General features: G+C 44.6%; 1 long non-coding RNA gene across 4 annotated transcripts in view; it reads left to right on the plus strand.

Annotated features, from left to right (window-relative positions):
- The window catches only part of LOC123502295, an 8,649-nt gene extending 1,609 nt beyond the window's left edge, over positions 1-7,040 (plus strand). The window contains exons 2-4 of one of the 4 annotated variants that reach the window (XR_006673891.1): positions 4,464-4,659; positions 6,039-6,314; positions 6,643-7,040. This is a non-coding gene — a long non-coding RNA (uncharacterized LOC123502295). Of the gene's footprint in view, positions 1-4,407; positions 4,660-5,363; positions 5,384-6,038; positions 6,315-6,642 lie in introns of those variants that run through there. The other 3 variants (XR_006673890.1, XR_006673893.1, XR_006673892.1) reach the window with 3 other exon arrangements.
- The last annotated feature ends 573 nt before the right edge of the window (positions 7,041-7,613 follow it).

Here is a 7,613-nt window from a genome sequence, read left to right on the forward strand (position 1 = left end):
GGTGGTCGTGGCTGCGCGACGGCCACGCACACACACTTGGCCCACATCGTTTCCACCGCGGCTCAAGACAGATGAGACAGGCAGCTTCTAAGATGTTGGTTGCATCGGGCTGCCGAGTTCTTGATGTGTCAAGGCCCGCCTTGTCGCCTGCCCGCCAGGCGCTGCCCTCTTCCGCCGGCGCTGGATAGCTCCGTCGTTGGGGTCTTGTTGGTTTGATTTTGGAGTCTTCCTGCTCCTAGCCTTTGCCTTCTACTATTTCTACTACTACTACTACTACTACTACTACTACTACTACTACTACTACTACTACTACTACTACTACTACTACTACTACTACTACTACTACTACTACTACTACTACTACTACTACTACTACTAACAACTTCTACTACTACTACTACTACTACTACTTCTACTACTACTACTACTACTAAAAACAATCTTCTACTACTACTACTACTACTACTAACTCTTCACTGCTACTACTACTACTACTACTACTACTGCTGCTGCTGCTGCTGCTGCTGCTGCTACTACTACTACTACTGCTGCTGCTGCTGCTGCTGCTCTGCTGCTGCTGCTGCTGCTGCTGCTGCTGCTGCTGCTGCTGCTGCTGCTGCTGCTGCACTGCTGCTGCTGCTGCTGCTGCTGCTGCTGCTGCTGCTGCTGCTGCTGCTGCTGCTGCTGCTGCTGCTGCTGCTGCTGCTGCTGCTGCTGCTGCTGCTGCTGCTGCTGCTGCTGCTGCTGCTGCTGCTGCTGCTGCTGCTGCTGCTGCTGCACTGCTGCTGCTGCTGCTGCTGCTGCTGCTAAACTGCTGCTGCTGCTGCTGCTACTGCTACTACTGCTACTGCAAACTTGCTGCTGCTGCTGCTACTACTACTAAAAACAATCTTCTACTGCTGCTGCTACTACTACTACTACTACTACTACTACTACTACTACTACTACTACTCTACTACTGCTGGTACTACTACTACTACTACTACTACTACTACTACTACTACTACTACTACTACTACTACTACTACTACTACTACTACTACTACTAAAAAACAATCTTACTACTACTACTACTACTACTACTACTACTACTACTAATAATAATAATAATAATAATAATAATAATAATAATAATAATACCCATCCGTACCTACCCATAGGGCGTTGGCCATGTCTGCCGTGAGACTATGCCAAATCTCCAATAAAAACAAGCTACTCACTGTCCTGTAGTCATAGCATTATAAAAAAATATAACGTTCTCAGAACATTCAGAAACCTTAATTAAGTGGTAGATGATAAAGATAATTGTCATATACGAAAATAAATTAAGCTAGTTCATATACATGGACGGTGATGTGTCATAATTATCAGGTCAGGCGACGTTGCCACTCACGACCCAGGTGGAATTTCCCGTGGAGGTTGGGGGGGTGAGTCAGGTCGCCACGCACGTGTCGCTTCACTTCTCTGGTCATTACCATGGAAGGACCCCTGACGCTTACCGTTATACACTGTCTTGCGCAGCCAGACCAAGGCATTCACCACCATGGAAGGACCCCCTGACGCTTCCCCGTCATACACTGTCTTGCGCAGCCAGACCAAGGCATTCATATTCCGCCTTAATAGATATTTCTTGCAAGAGAAAGCAAATCGGGCAACACTCTTACCTTTGACTCAAGCAAGGAACCACTCAATATATTACTCTGTTTCTACTCGTATGTGCACTTATTTGACAAACATGTAAATTACTTGTCTCATTTTCATGTATATAACCAGAATCTTTATTGCATTTAATGTACTATATAGCTGCATAGGTATTTGGGTCTCTTCTGACTTCTTTTAGTGAAGTAGAGAACGATCATCACTCCGTTTTCTTTGAAGAAGGTACTGTTATAGCAGTGGCATCGTCGCACCCAAGAGGACCCACAATCTTTCTCCTACTACTACTACTACTACTACTACTACTACTACTACTACTACTACTACTACTACTACTACTACTACTACTACTTACTACGAGGCGTGAGTTACGTGATGACACGCACAGGAACTCGTCCTTACACGCACAAAACACGTTTAAAATTTGTGAAGGTGCCCCGCCCGTTGACGACTGTTGTGGTGGTGGTGGTGGTGGACGATAAGGCTTAATGTAGGCGCTCGCTGGACGCACGCTGCTCATCACGCACGCACTCACGTACGCACACTCATTCACACACGCTCATTCACACACACACACACACACACACCGGTAGCTCAGTGGTTAGAGTGCTGGCTTCACAAGCCAGAGGACCGGGGTTCGATTCTCCGGCCGGGTGGAGATATTTGGGTGTGTCTCCTTTCACGTGTAGGTGCTGTTCACCTAGCAGTGAGTAGGTACGGGATGTAAATCGAGGAGTTGTGACCTTGTTGTCCCGGTGTGTGGTGTGTGCCTGGTCTCAGGCCTATCCGAAGATCGGAAATAATGAGCTCTGAGCTCGTTCCGTAGGGTAACGTCTGGCCGTCTCGTCAGAGACTGCAGCAGATCAAACAGTGAATTACATACACACACACACACACACACACACACACACACACACACCAGTTATCTCGTCTTCTTCAATGACACTCAACTGTTCCCTCACTTCTATAGACTGAACATCCTGGCTCTGTCATTTACTTCTACTAATCTAAACTGGGAATCTTCACACATCATCACATTAGAACAATATAAACACTCCCTATGAAATGAGGCGTCTTCAGTATTCTCCGCCAGTTTTCCTCTCCCCCCCTGCTGGTAACTCCCTCCAAGTCAGCAGTATAGGTAAGCTTCACATACATATATTGTCTTAGATAGGCTGGCTGTTCCTCTTACCTATCTTTCTTTTCTAACTGACTGTCCTCACCTTTACTCTCATCGCCTGATTGTTGTGGCATTAGTGATTGTTGTTGTGAGTGGTTGTTAGTGTTATTATTATTGTTATTATTATTATTATTATTATTATTACTTACTACTACTACTACTACTACTACTACTACTACTACTACTACTACTACTACTACTATTATTACTTATTTATTATTTTATTTGTTTATTTATTTATTTATTTATTATCATTTATCATTTATCGTACTACTACTACTACTACTACTACTATCATTATTATTTTATTTATCTATTTATTTATTTATTTAATATTATTATTTTACTACTACTACTACTACTATATTATCACCATCATCATCATCATCATATCATTATCATCATCACTACAATCACCATTATCGGCGGTGTAATAATTCAAAGAAGCATAGGTCACCAGCTCCAGCCCTGCAGGTCATTAACTTGGTGACCTCCAAAGACCCTTGGTAATGTCAACAAAATGGTCTAACCGTGCACAAATCTCAAGGTAAAAATGTGTCCCAGTACTGAAGGGGTTCATTAAGAGAGGTAGCTTAATGCCTCCTCGCTCCTGCCTAACTGCCTGACTGGCTAACAATCGCACCAGCTCCATCACCACTCTCGTTAATGGCCACAGTCTTCACTATCTTAATCCCCACGTAAGTTTGTGAAGCTGTATAAAGTCACCCAGTAGTAAGCGTAGAGCATGGATATCGTAATGTGTCACGGTACTGAAAGGGTTAGCTATCCATTCTTCTAACGTGTTGCATTTCCGTCTTTACAACTCAATTCAACTCAAGCTTCCTTAGAAAAGTGATCCGTTCATGATACGTTTTTACTAATTTTTTTTAATATTGATTCGTTGATTTGCAGGCAGGGTTCACTTGGAGAGAGAGAGAGAGAGAGAGAGAGAGAGAGAGAGAGAGAGAGAGAGAGAGAGAGAGAAATTGTTATTATATATTATACTCATTTCCCGTTAATGATACTTTTTTTTTTTTTCGTTGATTTACAGGCAAGGTTCACTTGGAGGGAGTCGTGAGAGAGAGAGAGAGAGAGAGAGAGAGAGAGAGAGAGAGAGAGAGAGAGAGAGAGAGAGATTATATTATACTCATTTCCGTTAATGATACTTTTTTTTTTTTTATTCGTTGATTTACAGGCAGGGTTCACTTGGAGAGAGAGAGAGAGAGAGAGAGAGAGAGAGAGAGAGAGAGAGAGAGAGAATATTATTATTATCATCTTATCATAATCATTTATTACGAAGGAAGCTTCAAACTGTTACAACATAATGATAAAAAAAAAATCGTGTATATTGTAAGTACTACACGGAAGGTGAGAATGCTTGATGAAACAAATTAATGCAATTGAGTGTGTGTAATGGTTGGTTTGGAAGGAGTTAAAGAGCGTGGCTAGTTTATATCCAGGTGGTGGACCAGTGGTTAGGTTCACTGGCAGCGTTTCATATGCTCGTTTGCCCTCAAGTTGCTCTTTCCTTATTGGCAGGTTGGGGGGGGTGAGACAAGAACGAAGCAACGTCAGCAGTAGCTGGAACAGTATTAATCCAGACACCACGCTCGCTACATCTCTCCAGCCACCATGCCACCACCGACCCCTCGAGTGTACGCAGCCCAGTGTCCGTCTGTCTTGTCGTGGGCGTGACGTTCAGCAGCGGCAGGAACAGCAACGGGAAGCTTGATCTGCGTGGTTCTTCGTGCGGCGGGGTGACGTGCCGCTGCTGTGAGATTATCGGACCACACCACAGCACAGCACAGCACAGAGGAGGAGAGGTTAGTGGTTTTTATGTAAACGAATAGTGTAGGTGTGAGGTGTTGGGTGTTGTGTGCGCGTTGACACTGCAGTGGTGATAGGAAATTGTTAGTCAGTAACTTGAAGGTTGTTAGGAATGTTGAATGATAAAGGATAACTGGGTATGTGTAGGATGTGCACTGCGTCTATTGGAAGGTTAATTGTACGATGTCTGTGTGTCAATGTAGGATGTATCAGGAACCATCGCTACGTGTGGATGTTAAATTTACTTGTAGATGACAATAAGGGCAGATGGTCGTTCATTCACTAGTGTGGTTAGAGTAACGTGGGTTCAGAATAGATTTGTGTAATGGCTGTAACAAGTGTAGTGTTTTCGTGGTCATTGTAGTTGTGTAGGAAGGAAGAATTACGCTTAACCTCTTCAGTACTGTGACGCATTTTCACCTTGAGATGTGTGTACGATTAGATCATTCTATTGATATTACAAAGCGTGTATGGATGTCACAAGGTTTCTCAAGTTGTATAAAATCACCAAATAGTAACAAGGAATATGAAAACGCGTCTTGGTGCTGAAGGGATTAAACGGGTCGCGTTACTATAGAACTCCTTTAAGTAAGTTGTATTTGAGGCTAAAATGTTTCAGGTTAGTGTCATTGTGGTTCCCTCGTTATAGAATAGGTACCAGAATCGGCGAAAAGAATGAGTGGACAGGATTTCCTAACGTAACGAGGCTGGTGTTTCAAGGTACGTGCATTAGAAGCGAGATGTGGTAGCATAACGATAAGTTTGGGGATATAACCATGAAATTAGTTCTTGAAGTGGTAGGCTGGCGTAAATGGTTCGAGGTTCACGAGTGACGGTGGGAGGGTTTGTGTGTGTGGGGTGGGTTGAGAATGGCTGGGAGGAATGAAGTGAGCGTGAATGGCTCGTGGCAAGAGGAGGCAGAGTGGGAACTAACTGAATGCAGTGTGATAAAATAGAAGACAGAAGGGATGGATGGTGTGGTGCGAGTGTTTGGCTGGGTTAGGGCACTGTGAAGACGTGTAACTGAGTAGAGACGAGTGAAAGGTTGGCTGAGGCAATGGTTGAGTTTTAGGACAGACAGATGGGGGGAATAAAGTGTTTAGAGTGAGTTTGGGCACATTATGGATGGAAGTGAAGACGTGAAGGGAATGTGTGGTGTTGGTCATTTAGAGATAATTAGTGAAAAAAGATACTGCTGTTCATGTTTTTGTGATGGTATTGGTGGTGGTAAGAATACGTAGAATGAAGAGTGAAAGGCTGATTGAGGCAGTGAAGGAGTTTGCTTAGGGTAATCTTGCTTGTTAGCTGTAGGGATAATTAGTGAACAAGTAAACAAGGTACTGCTTTGTTCATGCTTATTCTTGTCCCATTACAGGCGTTGACGATCCAAAGGCCTGACTCCACAGCGGTAATGAGCCTCGTCTACCTTGCACTTTGACGGACAACGCTCACTACCAACACTTCTAGAAGCCTCCGCCGTAAGATTGCATCGCGCACACGGTCTACTCTTAACGACCGCCACCGCCGCTGCCGCCGTTGAGGGAGACTGGCTGGGTGAGTGGGTGATAGAGGCGAGGCAAGTGTGGTGAGGCGGAGGATTGGAGACGAGAACCTACAGATGACGGCAGACACGGAAGATTCCACTAACCAGGTAGATGAATGTGTGGCAAGATTGGTTGTGTGGGTGTGAGGATCGGGTGTGGGGGAAGTTTGAGGGGTTTGACGTGGTGTGGTTTACTGAGACGCGTGGGAGATGTGAGAATGAAGGGATGGGAGTGTCAGGATGGTGAAGGGCCAGGATGCTACGTCACACGGGAGACGCTGGGAGGAGAACGAGGGAGAAGGGTGTAACTGGAGTGTAAGTGGAATAACGATCGAGGAGGGCGAGTGAGAGGCTGACTGAGGCAGTGAAGTGTGTATTGTAGGACAGTGTGGCGTGGTACATATGGAGATAATCAGTTCATTTTTCTCCATTACAGGAGTTGGTGATCCGAAGCCGTGACTGCAGCGATCCCGTGCGTCCTGCACCATCAAGGGAAGGACTCTCTGGCTTCGCACTGGGCCTACATTGACCGTTGCCGCCGCTGCTACCGCTACTCGGAGGGGCACTGCCTCGCATTGGGCCTTCACTGCCGTCCCGCTAATACACGTGTCGCCGTCGCAGCTACTGGCACTGAGGGACTTCGCCTCGCAGCGGCCTGGCAAACACCTGCTACACCACCACCACTAACTCCACCGCAGTCCAGAGATTCAGCTTCGCATAGCAGACATCCTCCTATTCAACGCTTGCTGCCACTACCACCTCATTATGGTGGTGTCACTGTACTTGGATCTGTTGTCACTACTGAATAATAATGTGTAAAAAATCTTTTTGTTTCGGTAAATTTCCTTTCCTGGGAATATTTGTGGGTTGTGGGTGGTTTCAGTGAGTAGTCGCCTCAAGCTGGCTTGGATCCGTCTGACACCAATATTGCCTCCATTGACCACCACCTACACTCGCTCTAAACGATCACACCTCAGAAATAAAACGCGCTAGATTTGAAGCTTTTCTATTTATTATCATAAGCAATACAAAAAAAAAGTGGTTGTTAGGAAATGAAACTAAAGCGAAAAAGTTACATGACATCAATAACTTAATGTAAAAATGGTCCCAAAATACCATCTGGCTGAAAAATCTTCAAACGGTCTACATAAAATACAGCACTACTGGCCAAAAACACTAAAATGGTAAAAATCTAGAAAAAATGGTAATCTAGAAAAATGGCAAAAAGCCGAAAAACGGGCCCTATATCGTACTACATAAAATACAGCAGCACTACTGGCCAAAAACACTAAAATGGTAAAAATCTAGAAAAATGGTAAAATCTAGAAAAATGGCAAAAAAAGCCGAAAACGGGCCCTAAATCGTACTAAGTCGAAAATACTCTAAAGAGTCTCCGGAGATAAGGTG

The sequence above is a fragment of the Portunus trituberculatus genome, chromosome 11 (genome assembly GCF_017591435.1).
Source record: "Portunus trituberculatus isolate SZX2019 chromosome 11, ASM1759143v1, whole genome shotgun sequence".
NCBI classification, from domain to species: Eukaryota; Metazoa; Arthropoda; class Malacostraca; order Decapoda; family Portunidae; genus Portunus; species Portunus trituberculatus.